Source organism: Mauremys mutica, chromosome 15 (assembly GCF_020497125.1).
Source record: "Mauremys mutica isolate MM-2020 ecotype Southern chromosome 15, ASM2049712v1, whole genome shotgun sequence".
Classification (NCBI taxonomy): Eukaryota; Metazoa; Chordata; order Testudines; family Geoemydidae; genus Mauremys; species Mauremys mutica.
The window spans coordinates 613724-627434 of NC_059086.1; the positions used below are offsets into that span (position 1 = coordinate 613724).

At 53.7% G+C, this 13711-nt stretch overlaps 1 long non-coding RNA gene across 1 annotated transcript in view; it reads right to left on the reverse strand.

Annotated features, from left to right (window-relative positions):
- Positions 1–12150: 12150 nt before the first annotated feature.
- The window catches only part of LOC123350331, a 67387-nt gene continuing 65826 nt past the window's right edge, over positions 12151–13711 (reverse strand). The window contains exon 4 of the long non-coding RNA XR_006573749.1: positions 12151–12814. This is a non-coding gene — a long non-coding RNA (uncharacterized LOC123350331). The remainder of the gene's footprint in view (positions 12815–13711) is intronic.

A 13711-nucleotide genomic window follows, 5' to 3' on the forward strand; every position in this document is an offset into this window, starting at 1 on the left:
GCGTGGGTACAGCGTGGGAAACGGTCCCTACGCTCAAGAGCTCACAGTCGAAATAGACTGTGGAATCCCGTTTCACAGCCCGGGCGTATGGTCCGGAGGTCTCCATGAGAATGGGATCGGGGCTGAGGCAGGAGGGAACAAGTTAATGCTGGGGGAGGGGGGTGCACAGGGTAACACAAACAGCATTGAAGTCGAAGGGGAGCGAATCGAGAAGTAATAGATTTAAACAGCGAGGGGAAGTCTCTGGAGGGCAGGGGCAGGGCTGGGATACATAAATATTTGCCGGCTGTTCAGGAGGAGAAACAGGACTAGTTCAGCATCACGTAATTACAGACAATTAGACTCGCAGCGCAGCATGGGCTGTCGTCTCAAACGCAGAGCTGCAGTGAATTAGCTCAGGGGGGTAGCCAGAGACCTGATGGGTTTTGCTCTTTGCGGACATCGTTTGGGTCTGGTTTTGCACATCCCCTGGCACAGCGGGGTTCTGGTCCAGGCCTCGGGCTCCGAGGCATTACAATAACAATGACAATAATTGAAGTTACGGCTCTCGCCCAAACACTAATTTCCAGCAAATTTTCATAGATCCTCAGACCAGAAGTGACCATAGGGATCATTTGCACTGACTTCCTGCCTGGCACAGGCTGTCGGACTTCCCTGAATTAATTCCCACTTGGATGAGAGCGCCTGAACCCGGACACTCTTGATGAAAACTTCTCGTGAACATTTCCACATCAAACTTTCTGCCTGCTCCATTGGAACCACCACACCTCATTCCACCTTCTGGCTGTTTCTTCATCTTCTCCTCAGCGTCACACTCCTCCTCCTCCTCCCTGCATTGCATCCGCTTCCATTTCCCTGTAGCTTCCGGCCTCCCTTCTGCTTGACTTTTCCAGTTGTTTCCCCTCTACGTGATTCCTTCCCCTTTAACTGTACACATCACCGACGCGACCCTTTCACATTTCCACAGAATCCATTACACTTTGGAAGGTGAAAGGCATTTTTGATTGGCCCGTGGGCCGTGTGGGTGGGTTGGTTTGTGTGTGTGTGTTGGGGGGGGGGGTTGGTTTGAGTTTTTTTTAATATTTGCTTTTAAACAGGCAAAAAGTCTTTAAACTAAACAAAAAAGGATTTATTTTAATTAAAGACTGTGGGGAAGGAGCAAGCCCAAGTGCAGATTAGCAGAAATGTCATTGCAGCCAGAGAGAAACGTATTTAAAAACTAGGTAGTGGGAAGAGGGAATGCAGCACCGATCGCTGAGTCGGTGGCATCTTGCGAAGTGAAATGCACAGATAAAGGCAGGATAAATTGTTTCCGAAGGTCAAGGAAATTTTTTCTTCTCAAAAAGAAAATTAGGGCAAAAGTGATAAAAGCAGAGTGTGATTAGTGGGTATATGGATGCTTGAGGGCCCAGCTTATGCCTGGGGACCTGAATTTCCCCCACAGGGAATGAAGGGAAAGTTTTCAATAGCCGTGGTGCAGTGTATCCGAGCCACATCCGTGATCCACCCCGTTTGGGCCCTGGGCAGCAGCGAACAGCCACGATGCAGCTGGTTTCAGCAAATCTTCTGCAGAGCCAGCCCAGCCCAGCTTCTGATCCGCTGTGCGTGATACAAATCTCTGGCTCCAAGGACTGGCTGAATCCTACCCTGCTGCCGGTTCTGTGCATGTGCAGAAAGCTTCCCCTTCCCCTGTTCCCAGGTGCATGAAGAATCAGGCTGTTTTCCAGATCCAGCTGCAGGCTTCACATCTGCACTCACATCCCCTTCACACATCAGCGATAATCCGGTGCCTCGGCTTGGTTAATTGGCAGGCTGGGCCCTTCAGTCTCCTGCCTTTCGTTTCTCGCCGACAGCAGTAAGTTTCCGCCCGCCCAACTCCTCGGCTCTGGGTTAGCTTAATTTCTCGGTGGTGTTGTAAATGGAATTTTTATTTTATTTACAGACTTTGCTTGGAGTAATTCCTGACTTAGCAGCTGCACGTCCCATCTAGACTCTGCAGCACCCATCCTCACGGCCCCGGCACACGCCCACGCAGCCGGGTATTCGGGGGGAGCTGAAGTGTGGTGGGTTCTCTACACGTTACTTTTCAGCACTGTCAGCAGGCAGGTTCATGGGCGCTGGCTATTCTCTGCCCCCCTAGGACCTATGGGGCGGATCAGGGTGTGGCCAGAGCACATGGCACCCTGGCTATTCCCTGCCCCACCCCTCCAGGGCCCATAGGGGTGTGGCCTCAGTGCACTGTGCTCTGGCTATTCTCTGCCCCCCAGGGCCCATAGGGGGGATATGGGGTGCAGCCAGGGCACACTGCGCTCTGGATACTCTCTGCCCCCTCCCCCTGATCCCAAAAAGTTAGAGCAGCCTTGAGAAGAACAGCAGCTCCTCATGCAGAGGATGTTTAAAAATCTGACCCATCCTTAGGTGCTTAGGTGGAAGCTGAGCTGTGTGTGAAACTCTGGCCCTAGGTGACCTCCCCAAGGCCGTATCTGGGGCCCTGCTCCCCCCGTCCTGCTCCTCACGCAGTCGTTTGCACCAGGGCAAAGCGGATGCATTTGGATGTGGTGGCATCTCGTGCCCACTTTACCCTGGTGAACAATGGTGCAGGGTGGGCAGAGAATTGAGCCCTGTGAGCTGGCCGCAGAGCCAGGAATTGCACTGGGGACTGGCAGCAGTTCACACCCACCTCATGCTGGTTTGACTCAGGCCCCGGGTTTCTCTTTTCCATCCTGCTGTGGATCCCTATTCTGCACTTCACTGCAGCCCTGGTGCTCCCGCATCGACAGACAGCGACAGCAGCTTGACGTGTCTGACATGGGTAATTGCTCTGGGAGGACATGCCAGACACACTGTGGCTTCTCGGGGGTCAGATCAGTGGCTGGGTGGACGCAGCCCCAGGCCAGTGCTGTTGCCTGAAGGAACGACCGGGAATGGAAAACGCTGACAGGCTGCAGAGAGCTGGCGAGGGCTGAGGGATACTTTGGGAGCGCTAAGGCAGGGAAAGACTCGAGGATGCTAATGGGCGGGCTACCACGCCATTAATCAGCGCAGACATTTGTGCTAAATGGGCAGGAGGGGCGGCTGGGGCCCCTCTCTCGCTGTCATGAACACGATGTTGACTGTTTCTGTTAAACTCTCCACTGTCGGTCTCGATCACGTATGAGCTGGGCACTGAATTCATTTTCTTTATGACAGCCGGAGCTGTCCATCCTTTTTCTCCATCCAGCTTGCTGCAAACACAGGCACCAGGTTCTAGACCGGGCAGTTCTCTGAGTGCACTGTTTGTAAAAGAACATCTACGCTCTTCTTGTATTTTTATCTGATTTGTCTACTTTCTTCATGTCTGGCCACTATGGAGATAGATTCTTTTCCAAAGTTGGAACAGTACTTCCGAATGGTCTTCTTATCAGGAGTTGGGTTGGACTATATCCAGTAGCTGTTATCGATGTTGATCTGTAACTCAGAAGAGCAAAGAATGGATCTTCTTGCTGTAGAATTTTCTTGTTCGCTGGCCAAGGTCAGGAAGAAATTTTTCCTCCCAGATGTATTGCATGTGGTGGAGGCGGGAAGGGGTGTCACTTTCTTCTGAAGCATCAGGGATTGGCCACAGCTGTAGAGAGGACACCAGATGGGATGGACCTGTGCTGTGCAGTGGAACAGAGAATCCTAGTCTAGGTGCTTGGCTGTTCTGCCTTGGTCACATGTTCAGGGTCAAGTCATGGCCAGCTTTGGGACTGGGAAGGAATTTCCCCCTCGATCAGATTGGCTGGGACCTTAAGGGCTTTTTGCCTTTCTCTGCAGCACGGGGCATGCCTTGCCTAGGACCATCTAGCCATATCTCACCTAATCCATTCCTTGCCTGCGCGGGGGCCTCGGGCATAGGGGGCCCCTCGGGCTCTCCTGTTCCTCACAATTTAGTCTCCTGAGGCCTGAAATGCTTTAGTGTGTCCCAAGCTTTTGGGCTCAGTACAGGGGTAACTGTGCTAGTTAATCGAATAGCCCTTTCTCCCTTTAAACTCTGTGATGCTATGAACCAGATCTCCTCAGTCCCGGACCAGCACCATGACCGCCCGTCACCCTTCCATGGCACTTGCACACGTTTGGCATCCTCAGACTGATTGCTAGGTGCAAGCAGGCCTCTGCGAATCCATCCCTCCAGCTCGGCATCGCCCCTTATTTTGGAGCTTTGCATTTTGACAACGTCAGCAAGTCTTTTTTTTAAAAGGGTTATGAGATTTATTGATTAATTAAAAAGTAAACCCAACATTTTTATTGCATAAGGTTTAAATTTGTTGCTTTCATTAGCATAACTCCGACAAAATTAATCCCGCTCCTTTATGGCCACAGCCGCCTTATTTAATTTTCTGTTATGTAAACCACTTGCTCTAAGCTTATTTTAATAGCATTAAAGCAATTCGCTTTGAGCCTGGGTAAACAGCAATGGCTATATTGTATTTTCAGCAGATTGGTCAACAGAAGGAGACAGGGTGTGAGCTGGTTCGTGCTCTCTCTCAGGCTGTCAAGCCTGCTAATATTTCACGGCTATCTAGCTAATATTTCGTGTTGCTATTTGCTTAAGCCGCAATATCTCCCTGTGTGAAACAGGAATAATTACAGCTATTTCTGCAATCGCTACTCATTCCGTTATCTTTAAATTAGAAGCTGAACCAATGTGCAGCGATGGAAGCGCATTGGTTCAATTAGCCGCTAAGTATTATTTTGGAATGTCATTCCTTTCCGGATCTCCAGCCCAGGAAGGCTCCGTCGCAGACCCAGGCAGAGGGATGTAAAAACGCCCCATTCACTATCCAGGATAGGGCGCGCTAAAGGAGAACGGCAGCCTCCCCAGTACATTGATATCAGCTAAATAAGAATGGGCACATTAGCAAGGGGAGCTCATGCAACCCACCAATAAGCGCGTCTGACGGGTTCCCTCTCTGTGCTGATCCACAGAGGACAGGAGTCCTGGCCATGCTGGCTATGGTGGCTTTGCTCGTTAGCTCACACTCTAGCAGCTTCTGCTTTTAGCTCTGGAGGTCTCCGGTTCAGTCCTTGGTGTCTCACCCAAGGGGGTGACATCAGACCTGTCACTGCTCCATTAGCACATTAGCTGGGAATTGTCTCTTAGCAGAAGTTGCCACGTTACTGTCACGGCTGGCCAGATTCTTGCCCCGTCTCTGTCGCTGCAGAGTGGGTCCAGCGGCAAAGGCGTTGGGCTGAGACTCGAGGGATCTTGCGCCGGTTCTGCCACAGCCCCCCCGTGTGGTGACCTTGGAGTAGTTGCTTTGGATGGAGATGTCAGTTGTTGATTTTTGAAAGAGCTCGGCAGGTCTGATTGTGGGACAGAGCTGGGAATGGCACCCAGGCTGCCCCCTCTACCATAACCCACTAGACCCCACTCCTCTCCCAGAGCTGGGGATGGAACCCAGGAGTCCTGGCTCCCAACCCTCCCCCATTCGAAGGAGTTTATTTCCCCTTTCGGTAGCAAGCACAGGAAGGAAACAGCAGATTATGAGACGCAAAAGGCTCTGGAAGTTTCTGGCTTCCCAGTTTTCAGCACAGATTTGCCAGTTATTCCCCAGGGGGGAATAAATCCGGGCGAGATCAGGCTGCTCCAGATTCTGACACAGCCACATCATTTCTCGGCAGCCCATCATCAGCTATTATTACTAATGATGTCCATATAAATGGTGGTATTAGTGCTGCCAGGCCTCATTAGCTCCTGATGCTGCCATATAGGAATGATAATTACAGGGAGCGGCGGTGGGGGGTGGGGGTTGCTGGTGATGGATCAGTCGGTCGCCGAGTCCCCTGGAGGTTGGGCGTGGAAGTGGTGGTGGGTCACAGTAGGTCAGACACGTACACCTCCCCTTCCCTTAGCTCTCAAAGGGCCCAACGCCTACGGGACATGGCAAGAGAGGCCTCCCTTAAAAGCAAACTCAATAGAATGCAGATTTCTGGGGCGGTTTTCATGGGAGGTGGCTAGGGGAGAGGGGCAGAACCCATCACAGATAAAATTAGTGCACGCTGACAAAGAGGCCTTGAAACAGTCCCTTCACTCTGAGATGTGCCAGGCCAGGCTCTCTGTCTGTCTGTCCCCATACACACCCCTCTGCCTGTCCATCCATCCACATAAGTACCCTTCTATCCATTCATGAGTGCAGGTACCCTCTGTCCATCCATCCATCCATCCACATAAGCACCCTTCTATCCATTCATGAGTGCAGGTACCCTCTGTCCATCCATCCATCCATCCATCCATCCACATAAGCACCCTTCTATCCATTCATGAGTGCAGGTACCCTCTATCCAGGAGCGTACACACCTATCTCTTTATACCATGGTCTGGGTACAGTTGTGTCCCAAGAGTTGATTGTAGGCTGGTGGCCAGCAGGAAAAGCAGCTCGCTTTGAGCAGACAGGGAAGCAGAGACTTCCAGAGCCGTGAGGAAGGAATTTTGGGCGTCGTGGCGTAATGGGTTAGAGCAGGGAATTGGGTTCTCCTTCAAAGCTTTGTATAACTCTGCCCCTGCCCTGCCAATCTTCCCATCTCATTGCACCAGCCTGGCTTGCCCATTGGCCAGCTTCTTGCCCAAAGATGTCTTTCCTCCTTTGCATGTGTGATGGGGCATATGAACCCCACCGCAGGCAGGAAAGGGTTGCGGGGCTGCTGGGGATTCCATCAGCCCTGACCCAGGGAGGCAGAGCCCAGCGCAGTGGGTGCCTGGTGGGGACAGAGAGAGGAGATCTCCAGCGCTCTGGGTGGGCCAGGCGGCTGGCTGGGGCCAGGCCCAGGGACTGAGGAGACCACTGCCTAGCGGAGGGAAGGTCGGACGGCATGAGCACAGGCGGGGTGGATTCTGGGCTCCCTGCACAGGCTGGGAGCGGGGAAGCGCCAGCTGAGGACTGAACCCGGGTCAGAGGGAAGAGTTTGCTTCTCCGTGTTTACTTTGGACTTTGAGCATCCCTCTGACGGAGCTGCCCCTGCCTTGGGCAGTGAACATACAGGATGAGCGTGGGAACTGGGCGCCCTTGGGAGCAGGGCTTGGGTGCTTGGCAGGAGCCCAGCAGGCTAACCCGGCACTAACATGAGAAACAGCTCGAGAGGCGGGAGAGGCAGGGTTAACACCCCTCGTTTCAGCGATGGGGAGCCGGGTCCGGAGAGGTGAAGGGATTGGCTAAAGGTAACTGCTGGCAGAGAACAGCCACGGCGCGGTGCGCGCCAGCCTCGCCCCCCCCCCATCTACCTCCTACACGAGGGCTGGGCGCAGGGTGGGGCAGGCCCCTTGGCCAGCTCCACACCGGCTGGGTGGCCCCGGCATGGGGCTGGTTCAGGGGATGCTCCTACCTACCCCCTTTGTGGTGCCAGAGCAGCCTGGAGCGCAACGCCAATGGGCTGCACTGGGGCTGTTTTAGGCTCTGTGAGCGACCTGCCCACCCCCCGGCTGCCTGGCTCGCAGCCTGTGGGAGCAGCGGTCCTGTGCTTGGTGCTCTCTGGGCCAGGGCCGGGGGCTCGGCTCTCAGCCCCAGCCCTGCGGCCCGGGCTCTGGCCAGAAGCGAGAGGCGTCTCGTGGGAGGGAGGCGGCAGCAGGTGCTGCAGACAGGGAGTGGGGGAGACGTACCTGTACTTTGCATTTCAATAGTGTCTTCCTTCCGACTCTAAGCTCTTCACTGTGAGGATAGGTGAGGTGTTCAGGGTCACACAGGTTGTCAGTGGCAGTGCCTGGTATAGAACCCAGGAGTCCTGGTTCCCAGTCCCTCCCAGCTCTAACCACTAGGCTCCGCTCCCTGAGCCAAAAATAGAACCCAGGAATCTGGATTCCTGCTTCTCCCCACCCACAGCCTCCTCTGTACAGCAGGGCTCTGAGACAGACAGTTCCCATAGCCAGACACGGGGGCTTTGCTTCCAGGGGTGAGCTCTGACCCCTTGCACCGGCGACCTATGTGTCACCTGTGCAAACTGGGGGCATAACGCCGCCCTTCTGACCCAGGAGCCTTTTTGCACCAGTGTAAATTTCTGCTCAAGGCCCTGATAAATTAGGTGGTTTCATTGTTATCCGTGTATTACAGATCTTCACAGAGATGGGGGGAGATGGCCCCAGCCCTGCGGAGCTCACAGACTCCCCACGCAAAGGGGGGGTGAGGAAGCAGAGGGACAGCGGGTATGTCGACACTGCACGTTAAGCCTGGGTCCCTGGCCCCAGCCCTGTGGATGCAGTGTTTCAATGTGCGTGAGCATCCACACCGCATTGCAAACCTGGGTTTACAGTGGCTGGACCCCAGTCTCACAGCCATGCTAACGTGTCCAGGCTGCACTGCACAGACCTTCTGACTCAGGTCTGCGGCTTGACTTGCATCCACACTGCAAAATGAGAGGGCTTGAACCCGAGTCACAGCGGGACTTGGGCTCTGCCCCCCAGGGTCCTAGCACCCAGGGCCTGAGCGTTTGCTGGCCCGAGTCACACTGACTTGTGTGTGGATAGAAGGGGGGCTTAGGCTCAAACCTGAGTCAGAGCCAGAGCTTCGTATGCAGTGTAGACATAGCCAGAGAGGGACCAGGCTGTCCGGCCTCCTTTAGCCCCTTGTGGTGAAACCAGCCCCTGTTCCCTTTCCAGTGACACATGCTGCCTCCTGCTATTTCACTCACCCTGGGACTCCCTGGGACTAACCGACAAGGGGGATTTATCTTGCTCCCTCCGATTTTCCAGGAGACGTTGGCTTGTCAGCTTTATTGTCTGTGAGCTTTACAAGCCCTAAATGAATATTGATGAGCCCTGTCAAGCTCTCACAGCTAAGATAAGGACACTACGTTTTATTTACTGACGACCTTTGGGTCTCCAGTGGTGCTTACTCTAGTGAATAAATAGCAAGATGGGCAGGAGAGTCACGCTGCTCACTGCAAGTTTGTCTCCTGTGTCACTGCGAGTTTGTCTCCTGTGTCTCGCTAGGTTGGGTGGAGAAGAAGTCCCAGGAACAAGACACTGCGACACAAGAGCGTGCCTAGCTCTGCATGTCTCTCAGTGCCATAAACCTTTGCATAAGCTAGTGTGACCCAAGCTTTGCACAGCAGCAGCTGTGTATGGCACAGAGACATGCAAAGCTAGGCAAGGCCTTGCATCACGGCAGCTTGTGCAATATTTTCCCTCATCTATGGGTCCAAACGGCTCAGGTTTTGCTTTGGAGTTCAGGTTCGTACCAGTCCTGCTGGAAACATTTCCAGCCATCTAACCAACAGTGTTAAGAGTGCAGCGAAAAGGGGGGAAAAGTGGAGACACTCTCAGAGCTGTTCTTTCACTCAGAATGAATATTCGTGCTCCCTAATCGCTGTTCCACGCTAAATTCACGTTGACACGGAGGCTGGGATTCTCAAAGGGGCTAAGAGCTTCGTAAGGGACTCATAGTTTTGGCTGCCTCAAGTGTTTGATGTTCAGTTTAAGACATTTTAAAAGGCCTGCTCTTGAGAGAGTGGGTACTGAGCATCGTGAGAATCAGCTGTCTCAAGGTGGACACTTCTGTAAGTTTTGTCCAGGGCCCTAACTCCCCTTGGACCTCTGGAAATCGAAGTTACTGGAGACAATCTTCCCCTCTGCGAAACGCGCCTGTCTCTCTGCTGCGCGAGCAAAGCACTTTCATTGCCTTTGGAACGACCATCTCATAACCCTGAATGGTGACACCGTGAGAGTTTCCCAGTCCTGGATTGGGAAAGTATGTTTCTCTCCTACCCAGCCCGCTTTGGCGAGGGGCAGTATGCTGAATCCCATGAGGAAGGGTGGCATAAAGCTGCCAGGAGGAGGTGCGCTTGATTTCACATCAGAAAAGGCATTTGCAGAAGCAGGGCTGGGAAGCCGACCGTTTCATATGTTGGGGACGGTGAGGATGAAAAGGAAACGGAATCAGTGATATTAATAACAGGGCTTAGCGATACCGTTCCAGCTTATCCTTAGCAGGCACACATAACTAAATTGCCTTTTAACCACATCAGAACTCTGACAGGAGAGATTTTTTTTCTCCCAGGCACCTGCGAGTCCATTATCACGATCCAAACCTCTCCTTTGATGCTTAGCATTTTCATTTCCAAAAAATCTCCCCGTATCATCACTGGAAAGCTCTTGGCTGGATAAGCCTCAGTTATGGTGCATGTGAATGAACCTCTACAGCACTAAGCGCCCAAGAAATGCAGGATCTAACGGGCCCCTGACTCGAATGGCTCTCGAGGACTCGGGGATCTCGGTGGCCTGTCTGTTGGGGGCTGGTCTATGAAACCTGGCTGTAAAGCGACTGGCACCGGAGAAGACGCATGCGGAGTCTGTGTCTGCGCAGTCCGTACTCTGTAACCCCCACTGCTAGCCAGGGCAAGTGCGGATACCCCCCAGGCGCTCCCGTTTCAGCCACGGTGTCTACCCCTGTTCGGGGCAGGTCTGCCAGGCCTCATCGACACTCATACACCCGCTGCTGGAGATTCTCCAGAGCCGACAGTGGTGGGATTTTCCAGATTCAGGGCCGGTGTCGAGGAGCAGGGGTCTTGGCTCAGGCCTCCTAGGGAGGAGAGGAAAGTACCTGCCCCTGTCAAGCCACTGAAGACCAAGAGAGGCTGCTCTCAGCTAGGAATCCCCTGCCCTGGGCGCTCTGCGTTGTATCCCCCTGGGCGAAGCCTGGGCTTCGCCACTGCTGGGGAGCGACTCGCCAGTCAGCAGGTCTGTGCTCTCCACTCCACCATAGGACTCACGCTTCCTCTCCTCCCACTCCTGGGGGAAGGAAACTTACAAGAGCCCAGAGCTGCTTAAACAAACATTTTATACATTTTAAGAGCCTTTTTCATAAGTGGTTTTCCATGGGCAGCAATTACTGCCCTCTAAGCCAGCAGCCAAGCAGCCGACTGAGGCAAACAGCTCTACATGGAAGGGGAATTGTCCTGCAGGGAATCTGGGAAGGTGTTTTCCTGAATGGCAAAGGGATTAAGTGGCTGAAAAGTACCATGCAGGTAAACACTGTGGTCATTTTCTATGCTAAGGCTGGGCAGGAGATTAAGTCCTTTGCATTAGCGTCTCCCCAGGATTTTCACTGGCAGCATAAACACTATTTCCAAGGGCAAATTCTGAGCCCTACTGGTTGGCATGTCCCCGTGGTCTGCAAACAAGTAATTACCAAGTGTGAAAGCGCAGCCTGGAGCTGGAGTTTGGGCCTCACAGAGGAAGAATTTCATTTGTTACCCAAATGCTTCAGCCGTATCACAAAATGCAAAGCAGTGGCTGTGATAGATGGCCAAGGGCTGCAGCCAGCTGAGTTTGGGCTGAATATCCAGATCTGCTGCACCCTTTGGGTACCCCAGGATTCAGAGGAGTCCAGCAGAAACAGCGCCCTCAGGCCGGATTGGATGCAGGTGTAAATGGATAACTGGAACAGCCAGCGCTCTAACCCTTCAAGCTAGAAAAGAGGGAGATAAAGTCTCATGTTTCTGGGTTTAAGACAATCTCTAACCCAGGGGTCTCAAACACGCGGCCTGTGGGCCGAGTTATTTCCTGCGGCCCGCCATGGCTGCTCTCACCCCCTGCCTCCGCCCCCCTGAGCACGCCGCGTCCCCGCTCCTCCGCCTACCTCCCGGCACTTCCCACCGCCAAACAGCTGTTTGGCGGCGCTTAGGACTTCCCAGGAGGGAGGGGGGAGAAGCGGGGAGGCGGCGCACTCAGGGGAAGAGGCGGGGCCGGGGTGGCGATTTGGGGAAGGGGTGAGAAGAGGCGAGGCCTCATGGAAGGGGTGGAGTGGGGGTGGGGCCGGGGGCAGAGGGGGCGGCTTTTGTATCTTTGTATGAAAAGGTGTCAGTGGTGCGGCTCTCAGGCCAATATCCTAGTCCTCATGTGGCCTTCGTGGTGATTTGAGTTGGAGATCCCTGCTCTAACCCTTAGAGTTAGGCTGAAACCTTCACAGGGGCAGATTCTCCCACTTCTGCCCACTGCACCTTGCATTTTGTACTGGCCACTTGTTGCGACTGGGTAGAGGGAACCTGGGCCTGATCCCGGCAGCAGAGTCTCTGGGTTTACGACCCAGGACATTTGCCCTGCTGTCGTCCCGGAGGTTCCTGTGTGTGGAATGGCGAATGTCACTCTGCAGGGTTGAAATCCAGCGTTTTCCATCAGCGCCAAATTCACTTCATGCCTCCGTATCCTCGGACGTCCCTTTGCCATCCCAAATGCTGCCCATTTCCAAGACTGCCCAACACTGCAGCTCTCATGATGGTGACGGGGTACGGGGGGGGGGTTAGCCCCCAAGAGCCCGTGGCTCAGTACTGTCCTGTTCCTTTGAGCCAGGGGAGAACGTTAAATCCGGGGCAGTGGCATGGAGAGAAACATGACGGCCTCGGAATCATCTCCAGAGCACACTGTGAAAGTGCTGATGCCCTGAAAAGCACATTATCAGACTGAGGGGGAGGAGGGATGGGCAGATATTACATATGCACAATGCAAATCAGTTGTAGCTCATAAATAATCATCTGTGCATGCTGGAGCTCAGAATGAAAACGCCAAGCAGAATTTAATAGTACAACATTAGCAAATTAACTTTAGACGAGCGGACAGGGAGAGAATGCGAATCCAGACTTTCCTGGTGTCCCTGCCCCAGCATCCTTTGAATACACCCTGTAGTGCTGAGCCGTCAGTGATTGGAACGCGGCTGCTATTGATCAAAACTGCAAACACCAGAGGCTGCTGAAAGCTCCCTTCCGTCTGGAAACAATCCGGGAACGAACTGCACAGACACTCGCGTGTTTCCTGCTTTGGCTTTCAGATGCAGATTTGGCCTGGGACTTCAGTCCAACACAGAAATGCCTACAGGACAGCAAGTTATGTAGCAATTAATTACCTGCTCTCCCTCTGATATTCAGCATGAGTGACCTTCACCCCGTGTGCATGGTGTATTTAGAGCAGTAGAACTGGCAGCCAGGAGTCCTGGGTTCTAATCCTACCTCGGCCATTGATGTATGGTGCCAAATATCATCATCCCCCCTTGCAGCTGAAGCTTGGCGAGATGAAGTGACTTGGCTGAGGTCACCCAGGGAGCCTGTGGCGGAGATGAGAACTGAACCCTGCTCTCATGAGTTCTTATCCAGTTGCCTAGCAGCAGCTGCTGTCCCAGGTGCCATAAGTGCATTTCACTGTTTGTTACTCTTCCATGAGCACAGGCTCTCGTGCACATTGACGTGTCTGCCCCCTCCCATGCACTATACTGCCACCCGTGCATACAGTGACACATAGACCTCCCACGGGCTCAGTAACCCATCACCTCCAGTCTTGCACGGGGTTCTGATCCAGGCCTGAAGTCCCAGGGGCCCAGCAGGGTTCTGCTCTGGCCGCCAATCACAGAGCTGGACTGGGAAGCAGTGAAATCCGTCCCTTTAGTTACAACCACAAGGGAGTGTAAATAACCCCCTGCCTAGAGCCTCAAACCAACTGCTCCATCCACCCCTTTCCCGTCCCGTGGCAGCCCCTCTTTTCCTGCAGAGCCATCCGCTCCCTGCCCATGGGGAATGAAGGAGCCGCTCTGAGAGGGTAGCAGCCAGCTTTGCTCTCCTATGTGCCGTAGGGAAGGTCAGAGCTGGCCCTGTACCGATCTGTGCCACGGTGGCCAGCCTGGCCTTTTCCCCGGCCAGCTGCACGCACTAGGCCTTTGCGGGTCTCACACTGACTTAGGGGCAGATTTTTAAAGGTGCCTGAAGATGTGACTAG